Raw genomic sequence first — 16,467 nt, 5'->3', positions numbered from 1 at the left:
ACACACACACACACACACACACAGAGAGAGAGAGAGAGAGAGAGAGAGAGAGAGAGAGAGAGAGAGAGAGAGAGAGAGCGAGCTGGTTCTGAGCTCATCTTCTGTACAGGGTACACGAGGTTTCTAGAACCTTCAAGGCTGGCTCTCTCAAAATGATGAGACCCCACTTAGGTGAAGACACCTGATGAACCAGCCAGGTGGTCCTTCCTTGCAGGAGGCCATGTCTGGTAGGTCTGAATGAACATCCTTGGTGATAGGCAAGGAGGGTTCAGTATGGCTACAGGCTGTTGGCAGCCCGGATCTTCTTGGTCTTCAGACTGGAGTGGGCTAGTAGGAGCCAGAGACGGTAGAGGCTCTGTATGTGCCAGAGGGAGTTAGGACTCCCATGTAGCTTTGCCCCTGTTTAGGAGTTCATGGGTATAGCCGGGGATAAGGTCACACTGATCGTTTTCTTAACATTTCTGTTTTTTAAAAACAGGTTGAGTTTTACATGTATACATCAGGTTTTCATCAACAGTTATTTCATCTAACATAATCCTGATATTAGTTCTCTCCCTTGAAACGCGCCTCTACATAGAACACTAGCAGTTCTTAACAATTAGCACTCTAAAATCTTATCTAGTTTCTTCTCTGCCCCAGAGAAATTTAAACTCACCTTAATCAAATACCCCAAAGTATTATATAGTAATAGTTCATTTGTGTGGCAGATTATAGACTTCTAAAGGAAGTAACTCTCTAAATTAAATGAAAGAGTTTCTCATACCCTTAGCCTATAACTATATTTTTATAATTATTCTTGTTTGATGTCACCATTTATTATTCCCACCTTACAAAAATACCAAATATGGTCGGTAAGATGCCCCCCCCATATGTAATGTCTGTGCACTTTATTTTTTTCAGAAAAGCACCCCTTTCTTTCATGCTTAACTCTCAGAAGGGACTTGCCACCTCCGTGGCAATGACCCCATTCATGCTTTCTTAGCTCTGTCATCAATGTTTTGGTTTTCCTGTCTTGGTTTCCCATCCAGATTCTGTTGAACCTGGGTCAGCCATCTGTTTTAGTGCAGGTTGAAGTACAAGTCTGGGACGCTCCAGTCCAGCAGAGCATGAACGAACACACGTGACTCACAGCCATCCCCACGTATTTCCTGTGCACGTGTGGAGTACAGTCTGCCAGTTCATGTATTCCATATGCATTTACACATAATCTTTCCCACTATTACTCCATGCTGGATGCCAGGAGTGGAGCCATGGCAGAGGGGTCCTTACCCTGGGAGGGCAAACTCTTCTCTACACTGAAGTCTTGCAGAAGTGTCAAGCCTTAAGGTACCATCAAAAGCCCCTGAATGCCAGGCCAGCCTCAAAGGGCCCAGGGTTATTTGGATGTGTGGAGTTGATCTTTCAGGAATTCTGGAGGTACTGAAGGGTTTTAGTCAGGGGGTAATGGGGTCAGTGAACCAGCATGCTTCCCCAAATGGTGAGGTGCTAGCTCCTGAACACACCTAATATTAAAGACTTGAATGGATAAACCACAGCCGGAAGTTTGCCAGTGTATAACTGTTCTCCGTTCTCAGTGGGGGTGGACATGGAACTTACTGTGTTCTGATAACAGTTGTCATGCTATGCCGTCAGCAAGAAGCTCTGCAGAGCATGTTCGTGTCCCAGGAAGAATGGCTGTGTCAAGGTATCATCGGCAGTGTTTCTCTCTTAGTGGCGCGTGAAATAGTAGTGTGCTTACTATAATGGCATCTGAGGTAAGGTGGAAGATGGCGCTTTCCCCACCTGAACCTCTTTGAGCAAATGATATAAAACCAACAGGACGTGCTTTTGCTGGACCTCACTGGCTTGGGCCACTTGGCCCCTTCCGTATCTGCTTCAAGCCCTGGTTCTGGCTAGCATGTAGATTACCAGCATGGCCTCCACGCTGCCCTCCTGCCTTGTCATCTGGGTGCAGCAGCCAGGCCATCCTGCATCAGGTCTCTGTTCAGTTCCCCTCTGTCTCGCTCTGTCTTAGTCAGGGTTTTACTGCTGTGAACAGACACCATGACCAAGGTGAGTCTTATAAAAAAGCAACATTCAATTGGGGCTGGCTTACAGGTTCAGAGGTTCAGTCCATTATCATCAAGGTAGGAGCATGGCAGCATCCAGGCGGGCATGGCACAGGCAGAGCTGAAAGTTCTACGTCTTCAATGAACAATGAGGGGTGGTCAGAGAGGCGGCACAGGGGTTTTATAGTAGAGAGTAGGAACCAGTGTGGCTGCACCTTTATCAGGTCCCATCTCCCAAAGTTTTCACCTGCCCTTGGTGGCATAGGTGGGTAGGTAACCACGTCTTTAGCAGATGGGCCTCTGGAGCTCTTTGGCTTCCAAATCACAGTGCAATGGGTCTTCTACATCACTGCAAAGGCAATAAGGAGGAAACCAAAGGGTAGGCTCATGAAAGGTTGGAGCTCTGTTGGGATGGGAACTTCATGAGAATTCCAGTGTCTCGAGGCCTAAAAGAACACTCAGAGTAGAACTGAGATGCTAATAAACTCTGCGCACGTGAGTGAGTGCCAATCTCTTCAGCCATAGCTTAGTTGGGCTTCTCCAGTAGTCTCTGGAACCTTCCCTCACACGTCTTCTGCTTTCCTCTGCATGTCTTGTGCTAGGGCAGACTTTCTTCTCATGGAACCCACCAGCCAGCCCCGAGACTCCAAGTGGAGGAGAGAGCTCGTAGTCCTCGGATCACTGCAGGGTCACCGATGACTGGTTCCTGTTAAGACTTGAACCATTCTGTAGGCAGGGAGATCTGACGCGCTCAGCAGCCAGCCCAAATGTTTAGGCCTTGCTTGGACACTAGGTAGAGTCACCTCTACTTGAGACACTCTGGTACATGTGGGGAAAAAAAAATCTGAGGAAGACCAGAATGCCAACAGAAGGAGGGCAAGTGGATGTTGCAGTGAGTCCAAATACTGTTCAAACAGTAATGACACCAACAACCATGACCGAACTCAAACCACTGTCTCCAGCTCTGTAACCAGGGAAGGGCACAATGGTTTGGGATTCTGCAACTTAGGCAATGGTTAAATCTCATGTTAGTCAACTCTCCACTAGATAACAACGTATCTGAGGTAATAGGTTTGTAAAAGACGGTTTATTTTGACGCATAGTTCTGCAAGTTTCTACCCTTGATCAATCAGCCCCCTGCTGTTTTAGATGTGTAGTGAGGACGGGCGCATGTTTCATGTGGTGGAGGAAAACTTTCTGCTATGAAGCAAAAGCGAACAGCAGAACCAAGGTAGAACTCTCCCCGAGGGCAAGGCCCCAGTAGCTGGCAGATGTCCCACTTAGGGACCTCTATCTTGATCGCCTCCCGCTATGCTGGGGAGTGTGAGCCTTTGGGCAGTGTTCAGCATCCAAAGAGCAGCACAGGCCATGTTCTAAATGAGACTGCAACCTCTTTGAAGAGTGGCAATGGCTTGCTTCCCCCCCCCCCCCGCCTTTGCACCTGCCAGGCCCAGGATAGAGTCACTGAAGAACATTGGGAAGCTATACCTGAGTGTCGGCTGAAGGTGGTCTCTCTCTCTGTCTCTCTGTCTCTCTGTCTCTCTGTCTCTCTGTCTCTCTGTCTCTCTGTCTCTCTGTCTCTCTCTCTCTCTCTCTCTCTCTCTCTGTGGGTGTGTGTGTGTGTGTGTGTGTGTGTGAGTTTTCTGTGTCCCTCTGGGTTCTGAAGCTATCGAGGAGTGAACACAGACATCCCAGTTTTATTTTATAAGTGGCGTTTGTGTGGACTTTAGAGTGGAATGGGCTTCCTGATTCTGTTCTCAGGTTTCTACTTTGGAACAAACAAGCCGGGAATTGAGTGTGCAGAATGGATGGTATGCTGCAATCAGCTTGGCAGCTCCCAGTCCCAGTATTCAGGGAGCCCAGGAGACAGCCCCATGCAGCAAAAAACCGAGGTGTGTGCACCAGGCAGTCTGTAGTGTTAAAACATTGTTTGCATGCAGTGACTTCAGATATCAATTTCCTTTCTGTTGAAAGAGGCACAGGGCTCTCCCTCCTCCCCCGCCGCCGCTGCTGGGTAAGACACAATTCTTGCTTTAGGGGACAGCAGAAAAGAGTGGTTCTTTCCAGGGAGTGGATTGTGTGAAGATAGAGGCAGCATTGATCCCCAGGTTGAGGAAAGGTTTAAATGCATCGAGAGGAAAATGAATGGCGTTAGAGGAGGATGAGTTGTCGTCAGCTAGCACTGAGGCTGCCGTGTTCCTCTGAGAACTGGAAAGAGCAAGATGCTAAGTGTTATATGGGTGCTTAAAATTGAGGCTTTGAGTCCTGGAAGGTGGAGATGGAGAAATTGCTTCTCAGAGGGATCTCAGGGTCCCCCACTTCACAGGGTGCACTAGTTACCATGGTAGTGAGGGAAAGTTTAAAACAGCAGAGGAGAATCAGCTACCTAAACTACCAATGAAGGGAAGCCGGGGTCATTTTCAGGCAGAGTCATCCCAGCCAAGGAAAACATGAAGTCAATGCCATCATCAACTTGGGAATCTTTCTCCTTCCAGCACTTGGCTTTTTGATCTCCCCGAGTGTCCTAACTCATTGGAGATTTTGCCTTCTGGCTCATTTTACCAAGATACCCTACCATTGAAGATACCAAAGTAAATGGTTTACCTTCCCAGGGTGGGTTGGTAGTGCCAGCACAGCATTTCTTCTGCTTAAAATACAGAACAAAACAGAAATCTCACTTTATTTCTAATTATGTATGTATGCATCTCTCTCTCTCTCTCTCTCTCTCTCTCTCTCTCTCTCTCTCCTCACTCACAGTTGTCCTGTGAGTGTGATGTCAGTGGAGGCCAGCAGAGGGTGTCAGATCTCCTGGAGCTGGAGTTACAGGTAGTTACCCTGGTGTGGGTGCTGGTATTCTGGAAGAGCAGCAAGTACTCTTAACCAGGGAGCTGTCTCTCAAGTACCCCTTTCTTGGGAAAACTTCAAAGATCCCGGTTTCCTCTGAGATTGTGAGGGACATGTGAATGACGCTTATCCCAATGAGCAGCATTGATCTGCATCTTATCTCAGGTAAAATATTTACCAGCTGGTAGGTGCCACTTCATGTCTGTCTATCTTAAGACAAGCAGACTTATCCAAAAGGCAGAGCTTTACTTCTGCCTGGCTCAAAGGGTGTGAGAAAAGTGTGGACCAGTGGCCACACCCTTTACTCAGTGAAAGTACAACTTCTAAAAAAACTACAGGAGGATCTAAATATCAGGGCAGTTCTATAGTTCTATGCCCACTGAGTCTTTCTAAGCAGACAAGTCTAAGTCTAGTTGCTTAGTAGGCATACTTTCCTAGATATGAGAGAGAGCAATCTTCCAAAAAGTCTCCAGAGAATGGGTGCAAAGACTATCTTAAAAAAAAACAAACAAACAACTTTTTGTTAATTAACATGTATGTGTAGCTTGCGTGAATTTATTTGCACTGAGTGCATGCAGTACCTATGGAGGCCCAAAGAGGGCAGCAGAGCCTCTGCAACTGGAGTTACAGCAGGTTGTGCGTCTCCATGTCCAGGCTAGTAACTGAAGCTAGGTCTTCTGCAAAACTAGCAGGTATTCTTAATCACGGCACCACCTCCCCAGCCCCAAGAGTATCTTTCTGATGGCTTCAGTATCATTTTAATGACTTAAAACTGGTGCCATTAGCAGAACTGTAGATGGACATTGCTATCCTCTGGAAGGATTTGTGAAGGACTGCTACAATGTGTAAATTTCAAGTTACAGACACAGTGTTGCTCACAACATCCCTAGTGTCTGTAGCATCTGTAGTAAGGGCTCCTTTTTCAATTCTGGTTTGACAGTTTGCACTTCCTTCCCCAATTATTTTTCTTGATTTATCTTTGGTTTATCAGCTGTTGGCTTTAATATGTATTTGTTTGGTTCCTATTTGATTTCTTTGTTTAACTGTTTTTTTTTTTCCTTTTGAGACAGTTCTATTTCTGGTTCACCCCACTCTTATTTCTTATTTTGTATTTCATTTAAGTGTTACCACTAAAATTATTTTCTCTTGACTGAGTTATTCCTTTGGCATTCCTCCTAATGTCTGACTACTACTGAAAAGTCTCCCCAGTTGCTATGTGTCTTAAAATGTCTGGATGTATATGCCTGAGTATTTTATGGCTGTCATGTTCCATATTGCTATCTTCTCCTTCAGCAGTTTGAAGTAGATCCCGTTGTCTTCTGTCCTCCATCATTCCAACTGCGAGGTGGCAGCTGGTACTGCCTTTGTTCCGTTCAAGTTTATTTTCCTTGTCTGCCTGTCTTAAGGGTTTAGTTGTTTTTTTTGTTTTTGTTTTTGTTTTTTAATTTTCTTGTTTTTAGGAGTGCAGCACAATGTATCCCCCTGTGAGGTTCTGGCTGTTTCCACATGTGCAGAGGGCTTCCTGCATCTACTTTCACGTGTCTTAGCTTTGAAGGATTCTTCTTTGCCCCTGGATACTGTCCCTAATGCTGACTGCCCCCATATCATCACATGAAGAGTACAGGGGCATGAGACTTTCCACAGAGACTCTGTGTCCAGAGTTTTATGGCTCAAGCCATCTCTTTGCTTGAGTCTGAACATTTTCTTTTGGACTATTTATTTTAATCACTTCAAGTCTGTCTTGCTGTTAAGAGCAACCATCACGCTCCTTGTGTTAACTCTTGAGTTTCCACCTCAGAAATTTCTGACTTCATCTTTTCTATGGCTTTCACTTCTCTGAACTTGCCTTGCAATTTCTTCAGCATACCAATAGGTAATTTCATTTTTTTTGAGCAACCCCATGGATCTTCCATATCCTATTGCTTGATTTTGTCTTTCTTTTTATGTGATTAATATGTTTTACACAGTGGTGTGTACTAATAAACTATATAGTGTGTAACTACAGATAGTTTTATGAATTACTTGAAAAGTTACAGAGGTAATGCTAGGCTCCAGAGAATGTTCCCTTCACAGCAGTGACCTCCATGAGGCAAGCAGTCAGTCATGTTTCATGTGAATTCTCACAGAGAATGGACTGGGGATATTGTAATCCCATGAGGAGAGTCTTGCTACCTTTGCTCCTAGAATGTAGCCTTGGATATGCCTGAGCTATGTCTGGGGTATTGGGCAAGTCTCCCCATTGGCAGGCTTTCACTTTTAGTATTGGCCCTGCCCACCGTCTCTGAGGGCATCCAGCTCTAGTGGTCTTTCAGTGTCTCAGAATTTTCAGCTTTGACAGAACTTCTTGTGGAGAAGCAGCCCTTCTTTGAACTGGCCTTTTTCCTGCACATTTGACCTGAATCCCTTTTCTCCACTGTGAATGCTGTCATTCCTCCAGATGGATTTTCCAAAGATAAATTGTGTGTGGTCATTATAGCTTCTCTTCAGCCACTGAGTTACTGGCCAAAATGACCCAGACTGCTAGAAGTTGCTTTCCTCCTTGGTGTTTATCAGTGTGCAAGAGCTGCTTGCAGATAGACACCTGTGCCTCCCGACTTTCTCCCACCTTAGCCTTCCTCACTCCCACAGCCTCAGCCTCAGCCTCCCTTCCTCTCCCTGCCATGTTTCCAGCCTCTCTGCGCAACTCCTCAAGCTGCTGTATCTTGAATCCTGGCATCACCCTAGTGAAATGGCGTTTTTGAGTGCCTTCATGACCTGTCGGTTCTTCAAAACAGCAGATTCCTGCAACACACTTCTTTCTTGGACACAAAATCAAACCACCCCTGAACTTACAGGAGAAACACAGCATGCCAAGTTCTGTTGATACTCCCTGGACATTTCTTCCTCCCTTTTCCAAACATTCTTGTCCCTAGACAAAAGTGTTTAGTTTGTATTGTGTTCAGGAATCATTAAAAATTGGTCAGATGTTTTAGGCATTCTTTTGTGATTTGTTGCTCTCACTGAAGACCAAGTCTCTAAGATTCACCCATGGGGTTATGGATACCAGGAGTCTGTTCATTTTTGTTGATGTATAATGTTTTATTGTGTGACCTTTATTCATTGCTCCCCTCCGGAAATATTTGTACAGTTTCTGTTTTTGTTTTTTTTTTTTGTCTTTGGTGAGCAACTCTGCTGTTCATAACTCTGATGCTTCCCCCGACGCACAGGAGCAGGAACCTTTTCAGAAATGTGCTAAAGGAGAACTTCTGGCAGACAATAGGTGCGTGTGCAGCTTTCTAAGATTCCTGACAAATGCTTTCCAGAGCAAAGTATCATCAGGAAACTGAGCACAGTCACTTCCCAGTCTCTCCATGAGCACTGTGCTGTCGAAACAGGGCTTAGTCAACATGTCCCAGCCTTGCATGCTTCGCCATCTTCTTTTAGTCTCACTTGATTCTGCTTCCATGGGGACGGTGATTATATCAGTCTGTTTAACAACATCTAACCAAATATCACCACTGCCGATTGACACTAAGCTTTTGTGATTGAGTGTGCATGATCTGTTTAAGGCACATCTTAAATTGAGCCAGACATTTAAAGTGTTTGAAAGCTTTGGGGGACAGATACAGGCTTGGTGACACATTGTTGTGGTTTGAATAAGAATAGCCCCCATAGGCTCATAATATTTGAATACTTAAATCATCAGGGAGTGGCACTGAATGGATCAGAAGGATTAGGAGTTGTGGCCTTGTTGGAGGGGGTGTGTCACTGGGGATGGGCTTTGATGGTTCAAAAGCCACACCAGTCCTAGGCTTTCTGCCTGCAGATGAGGATGCGGGACTCCCCCCTAAGTCTCTCACCACATCTGCCTGTGTGCTGCCATGCTCCATGATGATAATGGAATAAATTAAATAAATAAAATAAATTAAATAAATTAAATAAATTCTGAAATGGTAAGAAATCCCCCAATTGAGTTCTTTCTCTTACAAATGCTGCCTTTGTTGTGGTGCCTCTTCACAGCAATACAACAGTGACCAAGCCATGCCTGTAGCACAAGTACCTCAGAGTCAGAGGCTGAAGGATTTTAAACTTGAGGGCTGCCTGGTATACACAGCAAGATCCAGTCAGTTGGAACTGCATAGCTAGTGGCGACCACACAGGACAGTCCATCCTGGCTTTGCAACCATTCTGTGCTACTGAGCTTTTCACGTTGTCGGTCATTCGAGCATGCAGCTGCCCGGCATTTCAGCTTCAATGTGTTCTCTCCTTAAGGAATCTGAGGTTGTTTCATTAATTTAGCTCTTCCTTGCTTTCCTGCTTCTGCCAAGGGCCACCTTACAGAGTCTTCCTTCTTTCCTGGTGGAAGTGTGTGCTTTTGTTTACAGAGGTTTGCTGCAGTCCTCCCTGACATTGTGAGTTGCATGCATTTGCTCTGCCTTCCGCTGGCCCTTTCTTGTCCTTCGTGAGGTCTTCATTTTAAGGTGGTTATACTCACTGAACTTACTTTCCTTATGGCCTGTGGCATGTTTTCTTCCTTGATGACGACTGTGGGAGGTCTCAGCTCACCACTGGTAGTGCCACTTCTGGGCTGACATTATCTCAATTGCAATTCCCTCTTCCCAAATTACTCTAGCCTGTGTCAAGCTGACAGAAAACTAGCCAGTGTAACACCACTGGTTATCTGGTTCAAGCACCGCACATCGTTTGAACTCCAGAGACCTCCCTCCTCCAGACATTTCTACTTAAGGGCATAGCTTTCACAGAGAGCAGCCAGAATTGCTAATTCACTACAACTATGCCAGTTCCTGGCTTAACACCCTTCAGTGTCCCTCACTGGTCTATTAGCTAAAGATGAGCATTGCAATGGGTCTTGGAGGCCATTGGTAATCCAGAACCTGTTCAGCTCTCTCAGTTCATCTTTACTGAGTTGTTAGTAACTGGACTTAAATTCCTTGCCCAAGCACTGACCCAGGGTAGCTGTGTTAGTTTCTTTTCCTGTTACTGTGATAAGATACTCAAACACAACTTTAGGGAGAAAGGACCGATTCTAACTCACAATTCCAGGTTACAGTGCATCATGGCAGGGAAGACACAGTGGCAGGAGCATGAGGCAGCAGGTCACACTAGATTTGCCATCTGAAGACAGATGTGGGAGCATGCCTCCTCACTAAGCTTCCTTCACTTTCTCTACACTTAGGTATCCCAGAATCCCCTGCTTAGTGAACAGAGCTAGCCACAGTAGGTAGATCTTCTCACTTCAATTAATGTAATCAATAAAAACCCCATAGACCTGCCCAGAGGCCATGGCCCAGGTGATTCTAGATTTGACAAGCTGACAATTCAGGTACCCAGCAAGTGTCCCATGAAGCCAGCACAGGCTTCTTTACCATGTCTGTCACAGCTGCAATTCTAGTTATTCTGAAAATTAACGTATGGTCTTCCTCCTCTCTCACCTTAGGTTCTCCTGTGAGTCTTACCAGCCCAGATAGTCACTGCATTGCATTTAACTTTTCATGACTATGAGTCAGAATAGGCAAGCAAAAGCCATGTAATCTTTCAGAAGTTACTCGCATCTTCTTTGAACATAGCTCAAGGAGGTAGCTCGTCAGGGTTTGAGGAGCAGGTAAGGGAACCATGCCTAGTGCTTCCAGAAGCATTTAAAATACACAGTTTGGGATGGATTATGATGGCCAATTAAAAGGAAGCATCACTGTATAGCTTTGCTATGGCTTAATGACAGAAAGAGCCAGAAGAACACAGCTTCTTAGAGAGGTGCAGCACAGAGAAGATACACTGAAGGTTAATGTTGTCAGTGTAGAGACTTGGGGGAAGCAATTAGCTCAGTTTGGAAATATATTCAACATTTTACAACAGTCCATTGGCTCTGGAGATAGCATCAAGGGAAAGCTGCTTCCTCGAAAGGCTTTCATATAAAAGTACAGAAATATCAATTTCAATAGATACACGTGTCTACCATAGAAATGCAGAAGACATTAAACAGCGAGGCAATGTGGCTTCTCCAAGTGTTTATGATTCTCCTGCAACCAACTCCAAATATGCTGAAGGGGATGAAATAACAGACAAGAACTCAAAATAATGATTCAAAACATCAATGAGTTTTAAAAAGAACAACAACAACAAAAAAAACTTGACACATCCAGGAAGATAGCAAGAGATGTGATGAGAAGTCTGGGAGAGGGAGGGGATTGATTTTGAAAAAGAAACAAAAAATAAAAAAATAAAAATCTCAGTGAAAATAAGAAGTTCGGTGTCCCAGTTATCTTTAGCTGATAACTTGACACAGCCTAAGATCATCTGGGGAGCCAGTTTCAGTTGAGTGATTGCCCAGATCAGGTCAGCCCATAGACATGTCTGTGAGGAATTGGCTGTTTTTTTTTTTTTTTTTTTAAGATTTATTTATTTCATGTATATGAGTACACTGTAGCTGTCTTCAGACACACCAGAAGAGGGTGTCCATTACAGATGGTTGTGAGCCACCATGTGGTTGCTGGGAATCAAACTCAGATAGTTAATTGATACAAGAGGGCTCATCCTACTATGGGCGGCACCATTCCCCAGGAAGGTGATCTTGAGCCTTTTCAAAGAGGTAGCGATGCATGAGCCTGAGTGAGCTGTAAAGCAGTATTGAGCTTCAGTTTCTGCTTGAATTCCTGCCATGGTTTCTGTCAGTGATGGACTGTGACCTGAAATAAACCTCTTCTTTCCTCAAGGTGCTTAGGATGAGATTACAGCAGCAGTAAGGACACTCAAACACTTAGTAGTAGTAACAACAACAACAACAACAACAACAACAGTGAAAAGTCTTACCAACAGATTATACCAAGCAGAGGGAAGAATTTCCAGGGTTTGAAGGTAGAGCTGATGAATTATAATATCGGAAAGTAAGATGCAAGGATAACAGGAATGAAGAAAGCACATGAAACTTTTAAACCTGGGATGGGACTAAAAGACTAAACTTATCTATTTGGGGGAGGGCAGTAAAAGGTACTGAGGCAAAAGTTAAAGGCACCCCCCCCAAAACCAAAACCCTACTGAATGATAATAATGGAAACTTCCCAAATCTTGGGAAAACTATAGACAATCAGGTATAGGGTACATTTAGAATCCCAAACAGAGGAGTCCAGAAAAGAACCTCTCTGTACCACCTTAGAATTAAGACTCCAAGTGAACAGCACAAAGATAGAGGATTGCAAACGGTGATACTTAAGTCACTTCCAGAGGCAAACCTGTCAGAACAGCAGCAAAGAACTCAAGCGAAACACACCAGCCAGGAGCTCAGGGGACGGCGTGCTCCAACCCCTGAAAGACGCTGGGCCAGAGTTCCAACTCTACTCAGCAGAGCTGTCTTTTAGGGTTAAAGGATAAATAAAGACCTTCTAGGATGGACATTAGCTAAAGGACTTTATGATCACTAACCTGACATTAAAGAAGATATTTAGAGGAATTCTACATGCCCACAAGAAGAAGGTGACACAGTAACAAGAGGATAGAAGCAAACCAGTCTTAGCAGAAGCATAGATAACCAAATCAGAAAAGAATCAAACATTGGAAAAAACAATAAGATTATGACCCTGGATGTAAACGGTCTTAGTTACTCAAATTAAAAGATGCAGACAGGATGGGTGGCTTTAAAAGCAAGATCCCACTTGCTTCCGGCAAGAACCATACCTCACTCACAAATGCCTAGATACAATGGGAGAATAATGAAAATGGTGTTCTTAATACACAGAACATGGAAGCAAACAGGAGTTATGTCTGGAAAAGCAAATTTCAGGCCAAATAATTTTTCAGCCACTTATCTGACAGAGGATTAATACACAGGAAGTGCAAAGATCTCAAGTTCAGCGTTGCTGTGTGAGTGAGGTAAGGACCTCTGGCCTTGTAGGACTGGTTGTGTGTGAAACTACATAGGAGCTTGTGAATACACAAAACTTCTTTTGTTCAAATCTCTAAAATAGAAGTGTAGATACTATACCAAACAGATGAGAACCAACAATAGGAACAACCCCTCCCAAATCAACCAAACAAAAATAACCAGGCATGGCTAAAACAGAACCAGGTATTGGGAAACTGGGAGAGGGGAGTGAGAGCCGGCTCAGTGGGTAAAGGGTTTGTAGGCAAGGGTGAGGACTCACTGCCCTTATAAAGCCTGGAGGAGTGGCTTGCATCTGTAAACTCAATGTTCCATGGTGAGATGAGAGACAGGGATGGAAGAGCTTCTAGAAGCTCACACGCCATTAGGGCTTCTGAAGTAGTGTATTAGGGAACAACAAGGACCCAGTCTCCAATAAAAAAGGACTGACAGCCGAGGCTGTTCCATGCCAAGCACACATGCACCGTGGCGTGGCTATGTCCACACACACACACACACACACACACACACACACACACACACACACACACACACACTACAGGAAGGGCCACTGCAAGGTGCATAGGCAGAAAGCTGATTCACAGGCTGAGAATGAACTAAGTCAAGCAATGTTTCAGCAAAACCTTGTGAGCCGTTGGGACACACTCCCGCCAGCTGGGAAATGGCCAAGACCATTAGGTATCTTTGGTTGGTTGATGTGAAACTGATGTAACAAAATGTTCTGTTAAAAAGAGAACTAGAATGTGAACATCAAAAAAACCTGGAGACAATCAGCAGAGAAGCATAAACAGATACTTTTCCAACCACCCACAAACTGCCAATAAACGCACGGAACATAAAGGTCAGCTTTTACAGCTGCCACTGTAATGCCAATGAAGACCACAGAGAAATTCCTGCCAGCCCTGGTCAGAATGGCTTCCACATAGGCAATTATAGTGGGACTGGGAGTGTAGCTCAGGGTTAGAGCAACTACCCAGCATGCACCAGGCTCTGGGTTCATCCCCAGTGCTGCCAAAACCACAAAGAACAAATTCTGTAGGGTGAGGGAGATAAGGAACCTTACACAGGCTTGGTAGGAATGCAAATTAGTCTAGCCACTACAAAAGTCGGTGTGCGGCTTCAAAAACCTAAAAATAGAAGTGCCATGTGACCCAGATCCAACTCCTGGCCACATCCCCGAAGGAATCAAAGTCAGCGTACAGCAGCGACACCTGCTCATGTTTATCACTGCTCTGCTTGTGACAGCCCAGGCATGACGTCAGCCCAGACTCCTGTCAGGGAGCGGAAGCCAAAAGGAAGTGTGCACTGCACGCACTGTAAAGAATTATTAAGCCACAAAGGAGAAACAAACCGTATCATTTGCAGGAAAATGGATTAAATGTATCATTAATAATGTCAAATAAGTTGGACTTAAGACTAATTTCTCACAGTTTCAAAGGATCTGGGTGGTGGTGGGGAAGCATGGAAGTAGAAGGAAGAACAGGAAGGGACCAAGAAAGTGAGCCGGGAAGAGATTAACCAAAGATCAAGTGAAGACTATCAACGTAGTACCATGTCCTGATGACCAAGCATGCAAGTCTATGAGCCTATGGGAGCCATTTTCCTTCAAACCACCATGGTTAATGGTTAATCACACTCCCCTTTGGATAAGCTTTAACTTGGAGTTCACTGACTGAGCAGGCTCAGGAATCCCCAAGGAGTCTCCTGCCCCTGTCTCCCTTGCTCTAGAGTAAGAAGTGTAACAAAGGTATATCCCACCAAACCTGAGGATTTTGTTTTTAAATATGGGTTCTGGAATCTAAACCAGGCGTTCATGCTTGTGTGGCAAACGCTTCACCAGCTTGTCAGTCTCCTCCTCCAATGACGGTAAACGCCTTGGTCCACCTTGGTTGATAATGTACTTGGTGGACATCTTTTGAGGAGAACCGTAAGTAAATAAACCACAGCAGAGCAGGGCGGTGGCTGGCGGTGGCTGAGTGGGGCTGGCACACTGGAGAGGTTATCAGAGTGTAACCCGTTTAGCCATTTACCTGTGACCTTAAATGGCAGGTCTCTGAAGAAAGGTGACCTCCGACATTTTCCCCAACACTACCACTGTGGGTCTTGTAATCAGCTTTTTTTTTTTTTTTTTTTTTTTTTTTTTTTTTTTTTTTTTTTTTTTTTTTTTTTTTTTTTGGTTTTTGGTTTTTCGAGGCAGGGTTTCTCTGTATAGCCCTGGCTGTCCTGGAACTCACTCTGTAGACCAGGCTGGCCTCGAACTCAGAAATCCGCCTGCCTCTGCCTCCCGAGTGCTAGGATTAAAGGCGTGCGCCACCACGCCCGGCTTGTAATTAGCTTTTAAAAACACAGTTTAGAAATGGCCAATAGGCCTTGAGTTTTTGTGCATCTGAGATGTGCCAAAACTCTTGCCCAAAACTCTTGTCTTTCATGGAACATCCCAGTGGGCATGCTTGCTATGCAGAGACCCTGGATCCCGGTGTCTGGGCCTGACATCTGTTGGCTGGGTAATCCTGAGTGCTTTTTTACCTTTCTGACCTACAGCTTCCTCATTAGTGACATGGGGGGTGGGAGTGGGACGTTGTCAATGGTACTTTGTGAATTGTGAGTGCTAAGTGAGTCAGGCATATCTGATAGTCCTATAGCAGGGAAGAGTATGTTGTGTAAAGTTTACTTAGATTAAGTTTGTGACTAAAAGTCATGCCAGAGAGGAGAAGAACAGATTTCGGTCTGGACTCAAATCTTGTTTTGCTATGTATTAGCTGAGTCACTTGGGTCGCCCGTATACGTATACTGTCCCCGAGCCTCACTTTCTTCCTCTGGAAAATGTGGATGAAGTGAGAATGTATTGGGTGCTTCCTGGCTGAAGCCAGGAGTTCAAGCAGCAAGTGTCAGGTGAGGTGGTGGCTTTGCCCTGCCCCCAACTCAGCTACTGCCACTCCCTGCCACAGGATGGTATAGGACACCCCCCCACCCCCCCGCAGCTGCTGCTGATCCCTTCCATAGAATGATAGACCCTCATTTCCATATCCTAGGAGACACGTGCAGGAGATTCTGCCCTCTGACTGCTGTAAGGGGTCCGCATCACACTGGTCAGCAGGGCCAAGCTGTGTTCAGGGAAGCCAGTGACAGGGACCATCCTCCAGGTGGACCCCTCTGATGTCCATCCAGCCAAGCTCAGAGCATCCCGGAGTCCTGCTGTTGCTAAATTCCTTATCAGATCCTGGCAGGTGGGGGGGCCATAGGGGAGGCTTTAAGGAGGATTAGACAAAGAGCTTGAGGGTAAAAGAGGAGTCTGGCTAGCCAGAGTAATAGGCTGCATGCATCCTGTGAGTAAGCTTCGCCAAGCACTTGCCCTCTTAATTCAGAACGTGACCCTGTTTGCTGACACAGAGGAGTGCCAGTGAACATAGGGACATTAGTTTGACCCCTAATCCAGGCTAACTTTCCTGTGACCCAAACAAGAAAGGATGCGATAGTGTTCCTTGGCCATTCCATGCCTGCTAACACCACGGTTTCTTCCTATTCGCAAATCAAAAGGCATCATTTAGCAATGGCACACTCCATTACCCAGGTGTTTAGCCAAGCCTGAGTTTTGCCAAGACTGCACATAGTGTGTGTATGTGTGTTTGTGTGTATGTGTGAGTGTGTGTGTTGTGTGTATGTGTGTGTGTATGTGTGTGTGTGTGTGTGTGTGTGTGTGTG

At 45.2% G+C, this 16,467-nt stretch overlaps 1 protein-coding gene across 3 annotated transcripts in view; it reads left to right on the top strand.

Moving 5' to 3' along the window:
- Stk32b (serine/threonine kinase 32B) overlaps positions 1-16,467 on the top strand; it is a 242,841-nt gene that overhangs the window by 1,607 nt on the left and 224,767 nt on the right. The window contains exon 1 of one of the 3 annotated variants that reach the window (XM_029545413.1): positions 14,638-14,692. The exons of the other annotated variants lie outside the window; for them this stretch is intronic. The gene's annotated coding sequence lies outside the window, so the exon portion shown is untranslated. Of the gene's footprint in view, positions 1-14,637; positions 14,693-16,467 lie in introns of those variants that run through there. 3 annotated transcript variants of the gene reach the window in all.

The sequence above is a fragment of the Mus pahari genome, chromosome 13 (assembly GCF_900095145.1).
Source record: "Mus pahari chromosome 13, PAHARI_EIJ_v1.1, whole genome shotgun sequence".
NCBI lineage: Eukaryota > Metazoa > Chordata > Mammalia > Rodentia > Muridae > Mus > Mus pahari.
Note: the sequence above shows the minus strand (reverse complement) of the source record. Positions and strands in the feature narration are given on the sequence as shown.